We start from the raw sequence: 11,278 nt of genomic DNA on the forward strand, positions 1-11,278 counted from the left end.
GGTCAGATGCTGCTTCTTTAGGTTTGTGAATCTTTGAGAGATTTTTTTTAACTCTTTTCCCACTTAGGAAAAAAAAAGTGCAGCTTGGTGCCAGCATTCATTTAACATCACACATAGGAATGTTACATTTTCTAGGATTTGACATTTTCAGTGATCAAATTACTAAAAACAGAATGTTGTGAATAGAACATCAGTTGTTTCCAAAGACTATTGATACATTGGAGCTACGCGAAAATAATAATAAAAGCGAGATATTTCATGGCAAACTTTGGGAGTAAAGTAAGGACTATAATTTGCGAGTTATCTCAGGGCAAATGTGGCAGCTGTAAGTGCAGCCAGTAACTATTCTCGGGGCAAATAGGAAATGGGTTAAAAAGTCCACAGCATGGGCCAAGACAGTTTATATGGAAATTCCACTGCAAGTGTCTTGTGTGGTCCCCACAAGTTGGGTGGGGCAGGGTCTCAGGGAATCACTAAAGTGGGGCAAATTGTGTTAATTACATTGATGGAGACTCAGATATGGCAATTGCTTGTGACTGTACAATGGGAGGAGAGAGGGCTCAACAGGACAATGCCCTTGTCAGCATTTCTGTCTGGGAGAAAGCTAGCCTGAAAGCCACACAACTCAGTTCCTCCCATATGTCCGTGACACCTTTCAAGTTGCTGCTCCAGTGCTGGAGCTCAGAGAGAATGAGTCCATCAGTGAGTAAGTCCATGCACGGGCCCTTTAAGAGGAGTGCCTGTGACTCCAGCCACCCTCCATCTTACTCAGCCACAATTTCTGCTGGTTTTCACAGCCAAAAGTTGTGTGGACTTCTCTTCCTGGCACTGGAACCCTGGCCTGGGGAGCCTGGCATAGGGCCAGGACCCCTCGCTCCTCCAAGGGGGTATCTCTATAGCAGAGATATCCCTCTCAATTCTTAAACTCCACACGTGGATGTGGGACCAGCCCATTTTGCATCTCTGCCATTCCTACCAGTCTCAAGGTGGCCTCTTCTTATGTCCCCAGTTGTAGGCTTTCTGTTTAGCTAGAGTTGAGGCAATTCTCAATGATGGTTGTTCTGTAGTTTAGTTGTAATTTTTATGTGGCCCTGAGAGGAGACAAGCACAGCATTTACCTACTCCACCATCTTAACCAAAAGACCCTCTTTTTCTTTTCTTCTTTCTTTTTTCTCTCTCTTTCATTCTTTTATTTTTGTATATTTTTTCATAATTGATAAAGTCATATATGCTCATGACAAAGAGTTGGCAAATACTGATGAAGTATCACCAGGAAAGTAAACATCAATCATCTTACCATGCAATGATAACCTCTGTTAGCAGTTTAGTGTATCTCTATGTCTTTGTATATTGTTTTACATAACTGAAATATAATAGAGTCCCATTTATCTTGACATTTTACTCCATCATTAAATATTTCTAGAATGTAAGCACAATAAGAACATGAAGTTTTGTCTGTTTTTCCATTGCTTAATCACCAGTGCCTGCCACGTAGTAAACACTCAATAAATGCTTTTTGAATGTATGAATGTGATGGTTAAATCATATTAACCATCCTTTTTTCATTTTAAGCATTTAAAATATTTTTTGTATTTTAGATATATTATTCTTTGTCAGAATGTTTGATTTGTTTTTCCCTTCGACCACAACAGATGTGAAATTACTAGGTCAAAAGTTAGAGACGTTGCTGTGTTCTCTAGAAATTTCTTTCTAAAAGTTTCAAGCAATATGAAAGTCCCTATTTCATTCGATACTCACAGGCACTGCATAGTTTCTCTGTAAACATTCCTCTAAATTTTGCCAACAAGATAATTAATGTTTCTTTTATTAATTAATTAACACCTACAGCACCTGGTGTTCCTAGGTGGTCTCCCATCCAAGTACTAACCAGGCCCGACCCAGCTTAACTTCCGAGATCAGATGAAATCGAGCATGTTCAGGGTGGCATGGCCGTAGGCTCATTTATTATTAACATACTTTAACAATATAGTAGACTTGTCAGTATAGTAGACTTGTCCTGTTATACTTGAAAATATTTCCCCACAATTAGTTATTTCACTTTAATCCAGTTTAGGTGGTTCTTTCCAACCCAGGACTTTCAATTTTTATGTTGTCAAATCTAGCAAATATTGCTCCTCCTCCAAGAAGAAATAAGAAAACATTTACTTTTCTTTCCATCTACTTTTTCATGGTTTCATTGTTACCTTTCTTTCATCGATAAACCTGGAATTTATTTGGGACCATGGCACGTAGTGAGTACATTTCAGTAGATAACAATTATTCCAGCATTATGTTTAAAAATTCCTTCTTTTCTACTTTGATTCGTGCTTTTTTACTTCACATGCAGACTTTTATATAAGTTTGAGTTCTTTTAGTTTATATCTTTATTCTTATACCAGTCTTTTTTTAATTTCAAATATTTTATTGTAACATATGCACATATTTTAAAAAATTAGATTGTAGAGAAAGTATTAATAATAAAAATAAGGGCCTTCCAATCTTCCTTTTACTATGATAGTCCTGTTAATCAGAAAAAATATTTTTAACCATTTGTTTTAATTTTTCTGGTTTTATCTCTACACTGCTAAATAATAAAGCACATATAGCCTTAGTCATTATCTATTAAATTCCTGCTATGATAGGTTAGGATTTAGCACATTTATCTTATTTTATTTCCTTTCTCTCTTCTCTCAATATTTGATAGTTTCATTACTCTCTTTTGGTTAACTTTGTAATTTAAAACACTGTATCTAAACTTCTATTTCCTATTCTATCAACTTCAACAGTGTATCTTGATTCCCTACTTTGCAACCTAAGACTATTCCTGCCTGTATCCTTTCTTACAATTTTTAACTTCAACCTTGGATAGATCTTATTTTACGTTGTCAAAATTACACATATTTTGCCTCTACCGAAAGTTAAGTATTTTGAGGTTTGCCTATAGATTGATTCTAATTTTGGAAATCAATAAAAAGTGTTTATCAGGGTTAAATAATTATTCTTCATTCTAAGGCCAAATTCCTTCTCCCCTGTTGCAAGATCACAATGCCATTTGCCTTAAAAAGAGAATATGCTAACATCATGTAAGTTCAAGTAGATTTTTTCTTAATTCTGTCAATTGCTCGAAATAATAATAAATGTTTAGTAGAGTTCACTTGTGAAGCCATATAAACTTAGATTTTTGTTTGGGGAAAGTTTTAAATTACAAATTTAATTTCTTTAGTATTATTACAGGACTATTCTGATTTTTATTTCTTCTTATATGAGTTTTGAAAAGTTGTGTTTTTAGAGAAATTCATCCTTTTTGTCTCAATCTTAATTTTTTGGGCATAAATGTTTTTTGCATCATCCTGAAATGCTAATTTTTAATTTCTGAAATATCTTTGGTGATGTCTTTTCTTTTCATTACAAAAATGGCTAGAGTCTATTTTCTTAATCAATCTTACCAAGTATTTTTCAATTTATCTTTTAAGAAGCAAAATTGCTGGATCTCAGCATATAATAAAAATTTATTCTTCTTTTATTGATATGCTAAAACAGTTTTTCAAAGTGGTTTTACCAGATTACATACCCACCAGTATACGAGGTTTCCAGTTACTCCATATCCTTGCCAAAACCTGATATTGTCAGTTCTTTTTATTTTAGCCAGACAAATGTAGTGATTTGAATTTGCATCTATATTTGATTTGAATTTGCATTTATATTAACTAATATTTTTGAACACTTCATTGCACGTTTATCTGCCATTTAGATATCTTCTTTTGAGAAGTGCTTATGTATTTTGCCCACTTCTCTATTGGTTATCTCTCTTTTTTAATGTTTTTTTAAACATACTTTTTAGTGTTTTTACATTTTTATATATGTGTCCTTTTTAGGTTATAAGTACTGAAAAAATCATCTCCCAAATTCTTGGCTTGCTTTTTCACTCTTTTAATGTTGTTGTTAGATCAACAGTTTCTTAATTTTGTGTAGTTCTATTTGTCAGCTATTACATACAATTTGTTTATGTTCTATTTCCTACCGTTTAGTGCTTTTTAAAGTCTTTTCTTACCCCCAAAGCATGAAGATATTTTCCTGTAATTTATTCCAGAAATTTATTGGTTTTGCTTTTTACATTTATATATACAATCCACCTAGAATTGATTTTGAATATGATTTTTTTCAATATGGCACTACTAATTGAAAAGATCATCTATTTCTCATTGCACATCAGTATCATCTTTGTCATAAATGACTCAAATGACTATATATTTGGGTCTATTTCTGTACTTTCTATTATGTTTCATTTCTCAGTTTGTCTCTCCTTGTTCAAATAGCACACTGACTTAATTATTATAATCGTATAATTAGTTTTGATGTATGATAGTACAAATTCTTCAAATTAGCTTTTCTTCAAAATTATGTTGGCTATTTCTAGACTTTTGCATTTCCATATAAATTTTGGAATTGCCTTGTTGATTTCCACCAAAATAATATCTGCAGAAATTTTGACTGAGATTGAGGTTGCATTTACTCTACGGATCAATTTATGGAAACTTGATATCTTAACAATATCAGTTTTCCAATGTATGATGACCATGGTAGAAATCTCCATTTATTTGATATCTGCAATTTCTTTCTTTGATAGTTTGTAATTTTCTGCATTGAATTTTTGCACATTTTTCATTAGATGCATTCCTAGATATTTAATTAAATATTCCTAGATATTTAATTTTTTGGTGCAATTATAAATGGCATATTTTTTATTTTATAACTTTGTTGCCAGTATATATAGAAATAAAAAAGATTTGTCTTGATCTTTTATCTAGTGTCCTAAAATTATAAATGATAATAGTTTATAGATTCTTTTGAACATTTTATATGAGTTTTATTTCTTCCTTTCTAATCATTCTCCTTTAAGGAGCTTCCTTTCTGTATCTACTTTGCTAAATTCTTTCCTTTTTAATTGTTATCGAGGTCTGAATTTATCAAATGCTTTTTCTGCATCTATTGACATGATAAACAATTTTTTAAACTTTTTTCAGTTAATATGGTCAATTGCATTTTATTGATTTTTATAATGTTAAATCAACCTTTCATTCCTGGAATAAATCCAATTTTTGTGATATATGTTTGTTTTTGTTTTTATAAATTGCTTTATTCAATTTGCTAAATTTCTTTAGAATCATGCATCTATGTTCATGAGAAAAACTGGCCTATAACTCTCTTTCCTTGCTAGGCTGTTCTTGTTAGGCTTTCATATCAAGATTGCGCTGGCCTTATAAAAATGAATTGGAAAGTATTCTCCCTTTTTCTTTTTAATTAAATTTATTGGGGTGACATTGGTTAATAAGATCATATAGTTTTAAAGTGTACATTTCTATGTTATCTGTATATTGCATTGTGTATTCACCACCAAAAGTCAAACCTCCTTCTGTCACCTTATATTTGACGCCCTTTACCCTCTTCTGCCTTTCCCCAACCTCCCTTTCCCTCTAGTAACCACCATCGTGTCGTCTAGATCTATGAGTTTTGTTTGTTTGTCTTGTTTGTTGCTTTTTGTTTTATATCCCACATATCAGCGAAATCATATGGTTCTTGACTTTTTTCTTCTAATTTATTTTGCTTAGCTTCCCTTTTTCTAATCTTGGAAAGAGTTTTTGTAAGAATGGCGCCATCTCTTCCTTCAGGTTTGGAAATGTTTACAAATGAAATCATCTGGACCTGGAGATTTCTTAGTGGGAAGGTATTTAATTATAGATTTAAGTTTTAAATAGGTATTCAGATTTTCCATTTTCTTTTTGTATCGGTTGTGATAAATTATATTACCTTAGGAATTTGTCCATTGCATCAAGTTTTGTAATTGTTTTTACCTAAATGCCTAAATGTATTTCCAATGTATTTTATTATCTTTTCAATGTCCATATGATCTGTAGTGACTTTTTCCCCCCTGATATTGGTTATGCAGGCTCTCATTCTTTTTTAGTCTTCAAAGAACTTAGTCTTTTGGAGGACCAAATTTCAGTTTTGTTCATTTTTTTCTATTGTACTTGTTCTTTCTATTTTATTAATTTCTGCTCTTATCTTTATTATTTCCTTCCACCTACATTCTTGTGTTAATTTTTTCCTTAATTTTTTGAAATGAAGAGATCACTTTATTCATTGTTAATACATGAATTTGATGGTTGTGAATTTTCTCTAAGCACAGCATTAGCGGCATTCAACATATTTTCATTCAGTGGGAAATATCATTTAGTTCTATCAAGATTTCTTTTTTGACCCAAGGTTTATTCTTAAATGAGTTGCTTAACTTCTAAATATTTGAGGATTTTTTAGTGATTATTTTGTTTTAGTTTTAGTTTAATTCCACTGTGTAAGAGAACATGATTTCAATCCTTTGAAATTTCTTGAGACTTGTTTCACAGCCTAGCAAATGATCAATTTTGGAAAAATTTGGGAAATACGACCTGAGAAAAAGTATATTCTATCGTTGTTAAGTACACTGTTAATTAGGTTAAATTTGTTAATGATATTGTTCACGTTTCTTAATTATCTCTTTAGTTTATAATTAATTATAAATACATCTATTTACAGATTAATTTACATTATTATATTTTATGATTAAGTTTTTGCATGCTCTTTTTTTTTTTTTTTAGATTTAGTACTCTGGTAAAATTCTCCAACTTGATTTCAATGTTTTTCTAACATAACAACCTCCATTACTATATTTTTAAGTACATGTCTGACAACTCCAATATCTGAGTCACATGTGGGTCCTAATTTTTGGTATACTATTTTGTTTATTGGTAGGCATTGTCATTTTAAAAATTTATGGCTTTAGATGCTATTATTTTTCTCCAAAGGGACTTTTCACTATCCTCTGTGAGGCATCTAGAATGGGATCTGATGTGTTTAAGTCAACTATGAATTGAGTTGCTCAATGTGGAGTTATAATCTTTATAAAGCTTGATTTACCTACGGTCTTAGAGTAGGCTCTAGAGATCCCAAGCAAAAGCCTGGGTGTTTCCCAGAGCCCCATCCCCTTTTGGCAGACTATAAAATCCAACTTTTGTTTCCCAAGCTCTATGATATTCAAAAATTCCACTGTGTGTTTCAGTTGTTTCTTAGTTGCCTAGATTTTGCCCTGCACAGTTTAAGATTTATTAAATATTTTACAGAGAAAACTGATGCCAAATGTTGAGCTTTCTTCAATATCCTTTTCCTCTGGGATATTAGGCCTTCAAGTCCTGGCCACTTCAGTGGGAGCCTTACTCAGCTATAGAAGCCAAATTTACTCCCCAGTTTGAAAAGTAAAAACAAAACTTATAAAATGATTTTTCCATTTATTAATGATTTCTTCTTCCATCATTACAAAATTCTGCAAACTCAAGCCTCTTTTTATTTAATGAGTTCTAGAACATAGTTGGTTTAGTGTTTCTTTGAGAAAATTTATTTAGTGGAGCTTTATATCTTAACCACTATTTATCTCATTGGGCTAGCTATATAAGGCAAAGTTTAACTTGGGTTTAAAATCATTTTACTAAATTGTCTTCTTTTATCGATTATTTATGGTTAATTCTCTCACTATTAATCCCCAGGCAGTTCTATGGCTTTAGAGGTGCTTGATCATAAAATTGGAAACAAAAGGCTTGAAGTAGCTTTAGATTCTCCCAAAGTCAATTATTTCACGAATCTCATGCAATTTAAATTTATCTTGGAACAAATGTCTTTTCAAATTAAGCTTTAATAACCTCAGGGGAAAAAACGTTAATTTCTTTTTCCTTTCCTTTTTTTTTTTTTTTTTTTGCTTTCCATTCTTATGGATGAAAAACTCAAGTCAAACTTTAGAAGTTAATCAGAGGCTGTGACTTTCCACTTCGAGAGTTGATTATATTTGTTAAAAATTGGAATATATAGAAGATTGAGAATTGTTAAAAAAATCAACATTCTGAAATATAGCCCGAGAGGGAGGAAAAACACAAGAATCTGAGCTAAGATTTATGTAAACCTTTATGACATAAATTTTAAAGTTTATTATAAAGTTTATTTTTTAAAATGTAAAGATTTCGTGAAAACTTTCTTTTAGCGAATTCTAGTGTATCAAGTGATAAGTCATCAGCTGTTTTGTTCTTCTGTGTCCTATCATATCATTGTTTGAGAAATTTGATAAAATCAAATGTGGCTGAGTAACAAATGGATTCATTATATTGAAGGTGAATGCATGTCTACATTGTAGAATAGATCACTTCAACCAAAACATGACACTATGATAGTTGTTTTTTCTTCACTACTGGGACACAGAGTAGTATTCTGAGGTCCTATTTCTCAGTTACAATAACACAAATAGATGTTGATGTAGCCTGTTATCTGAGCAATAATATATTAAAAGAAATAATTATTTATTAGCAGTAAAATGTTTCTACAGGGCTTAATTAAGAATACTTGGAATGAGATAACAAAATCTCAGCCTTGAAAGTGAGCCTCTGTATAGTTATTATTTAGGGACATTTTTATTGCTTCGCAGCACTTTAAAATCCTTAATTTGAAATGAAGGCATATGGTACAACACCAAGGTCTTAGAAAGCTGATGTAAATGAACATATGCAGTACTTGAAGCCAGTCTTCTTAGAATGATTGGGAGTTTTTAGTTCAGAAGTAGAAGTGGTCATTTCTCCCATGCTCAGTGATATCCCCAGGACTTCTGGGTATCCTGCTGCTTTAGCAGCTTCCGCCTATGCCCCATGGTTCTACATGATGATAGAAATGTTGGGCCTGGATGAGTTAATCCATCTAATTCCATTCTTTCATAATCAGGGCACAGTTAAATATCAGGTCCAGGCAGATGGAACTATGGTAGAATTATGTTACAAACCTTGGTCGATCCACTGAGTTAAAGCAGATTGACTTAGAAGATTTCAGCACTGAACAAGCTAAATTTACTTTAGACTTGACAAGCAACAGAGGAGTTTGATCCCTGCAAGTTCTTGTGATGTCAAGGCAAGCTTCTGATCCTGAAAATGCAGAGGTGGGGAGGAGCTTAGGTGTGCAGGTGTAAGATAGAATGCATGTGTGGAACTTCTGAGTCATGGGTACAGGCTGATCAAAATGCATGAGGTAAGAATCCATTGATCAGATTCAGGAGTGCAAGGTCAGAGTGGGCACTAGAGCAAGACTGACTAGATGCTGAACCCCCAAATGGATACCTAAAGGCGTCCTACATTCTCCTTGATCAGAAATGGAATTGATCATAGAGCCTGGGGCAGGGCTAAGTCTCCAGGTAATCACTAAGTGGTCACAGATATGAGACAGGAGGACTTTAAGAGAAGGGAATTGCTTGGTCACTGAATTCTACTTTACTCTAGGGACTTTTTCCCTGTGTAATTCCTTATTCCTTTCCAAGATTTTGGAGATTGATGAAGATCTAGAGGCAGTTTTTGCCTTGATGATAAGACATCATTCTTGTGATACCTAATAGATTCTCAAAAGAGTTGGAGCAGGGGCAAAGTATCCCCTTATTGGCATGGCTACAATTGTGCCTAAGTCTTACAGATGGCCCAGGACCAGACCCTGGGTTCTTCCCTCTGAGCTTCCTTTGAATCTGCTGACTTAAGGCTGAGTAATTGACTGGAAGTGTCCATGACTGAACTAAAATCTTCATGCTTCCAAAACACTAAAATAAATTTCCTTAATGGAACTGCTGGCTAGGGGAAAACAAATCTATAGAATTCTTACTTGTACTTCTATCCAAAGGTTTTTTTTTCTCTGATTCTAAACTCCAGGCTTAAGTAGATTGCTTAATTATTTGGAAAGAAGCTGAGCCAGCAGGTGGCCTTGCTCAGCCCAGATCTAACCATAATGCAGCTGAGTGTTGCCTAGATCCTATGCAAGTCTATGTTTTAGTGCACTGGTCCCTTTGGGACCACTCATGCATTTAAACATATTCTTATTCAGCCTCCTTAGTCCAGAATATCAGGATGGTGACTTGGAAAGGAAAAGTACAGGGAAGTACAGGGAAGCTAGGAGAGCCTGGGACCTGGCAACTAGGGTAGATGCAACTCAGGGAAGCATGTTCTTGTGGACAAATGAGGATGAGCTAAGGAGATTCAGCTGCCAGTGAAGAGAAATCCAGCAAAAGAGCAGATCTGATGTCCAGATTATAGACCCAAACAGTAGGCAGTGAAGAGGAGCAGAATGTAGGGGGAAAATGATGGTTCTCAGGTTTTCATAAACCCTAAAAGGAATTCTAATGCATCCATTGACTATCCATTAATTTATCCATTCAACATTTACTACAACCTTCTATGTGCTCCAGTGCTGTACTAGACATGTGCCAAGCCCAAATTCTGTCAGTGGAGCCAGGTTTTCTATGCCAAAGTCAGAATAGGGTGAAAAAGGAAATTACTATTTGTTAAGTATTTACTATGGGCAAGGCACTTTCATATTGAGGATTTAATTTAATCCTCAAAACAATCCTGTAGATATTATTATTCCTAGTTCTGAAGAATGGTAAAGAAAGCACATTTCATGAAAGTAGGATAAAGAGGAATAAAACCAGAGTGAAGATGATCATCCACGGGAACTACACCAGGTACAACCTGAGTCTTTGCATACTTACCTGTAAAACGGATAATTATACCTGTCTTAGAGGATAATTGTAAGGAGAAAATTGCACTAAATGGCAAATATGTAAGTCCATACCACAGGGTTTAACAACATGGCAAGTACCGTGAAGAGTGACTCCTACATTCCCATTAAAAGTCTTATAAGAGGAGGATGGCTGAGAGGCTGACAGAGGACAAGAATGGGGCCCAAGATAACATACAACAACCCCTGCACCAGGAAAAACTGGTAGGTCATTCTGGGCACAGGTAACATGCCTCAGAAATCATGAGCTCAGCCACCAATCCTGAGCGGCCTGGAAAACCAAGGCAGGAGTGAGCGGAAAGCAAGAGATTAGTCATTAGCACAAAGCAGAAGCCCAATCACTGGAATTGAGGCTTGAGAAGGACTGGTCAGATGACAAGTCTATATCATCAGTCTATGATATATCATCAGTCTCAACAAGAAGGAAGTCATTGTCAGATTCCATACTCCCCTATTCATATCTCCAGGAGTCATGGCTCTCAGTTCTTCCTTCAGTGACTCAGCAACTGCTCGGTTATCTGCACCTGTCTCCAGCCTTGTTTCTCCGATCCCAGGGGCTGACTCTCTTTGTCACTAATGCTCTCTTCTCTCAGCTGATATCAGCTCGGTTCACAATGAGCTCACTTGAAGGTGAGTCATCCAAAGTTGAGGGCCC

General features: G+C 34.3%; 1 non-coding gene across 1 annotated transcript; it reads right to left on the reverse strand.

The window, feature by feature from the left end:
- Positions 1-1,839: 1,839 nt before the first annotated feature.
- Positions 1,840-1,958, reverse strand: LOC120584149 (5S ribosomal RNA). Its single transcript, XR_005647982.1, has one exon. It is a non-coding gene; the product is annotated as a 5S ribosomal RNA (ribosomal RNA).
- Positions 1,959-11,278: the final 9,320 nt, after the last annotated feature.

Source organism: Pteropus medius, unplaced genomic scaffold (assembly GCF_902729225.1).
Source record: "Pteropus medius unplaced genomic scaffold, Ma_sr-lr_union100, whole genome shotgun sequence".
NCBI lineage: Eukaryota > Metazoa > Chordata > Mammalia > Chiroptera > Pteropodidae > Pteropus > Pteropus medius.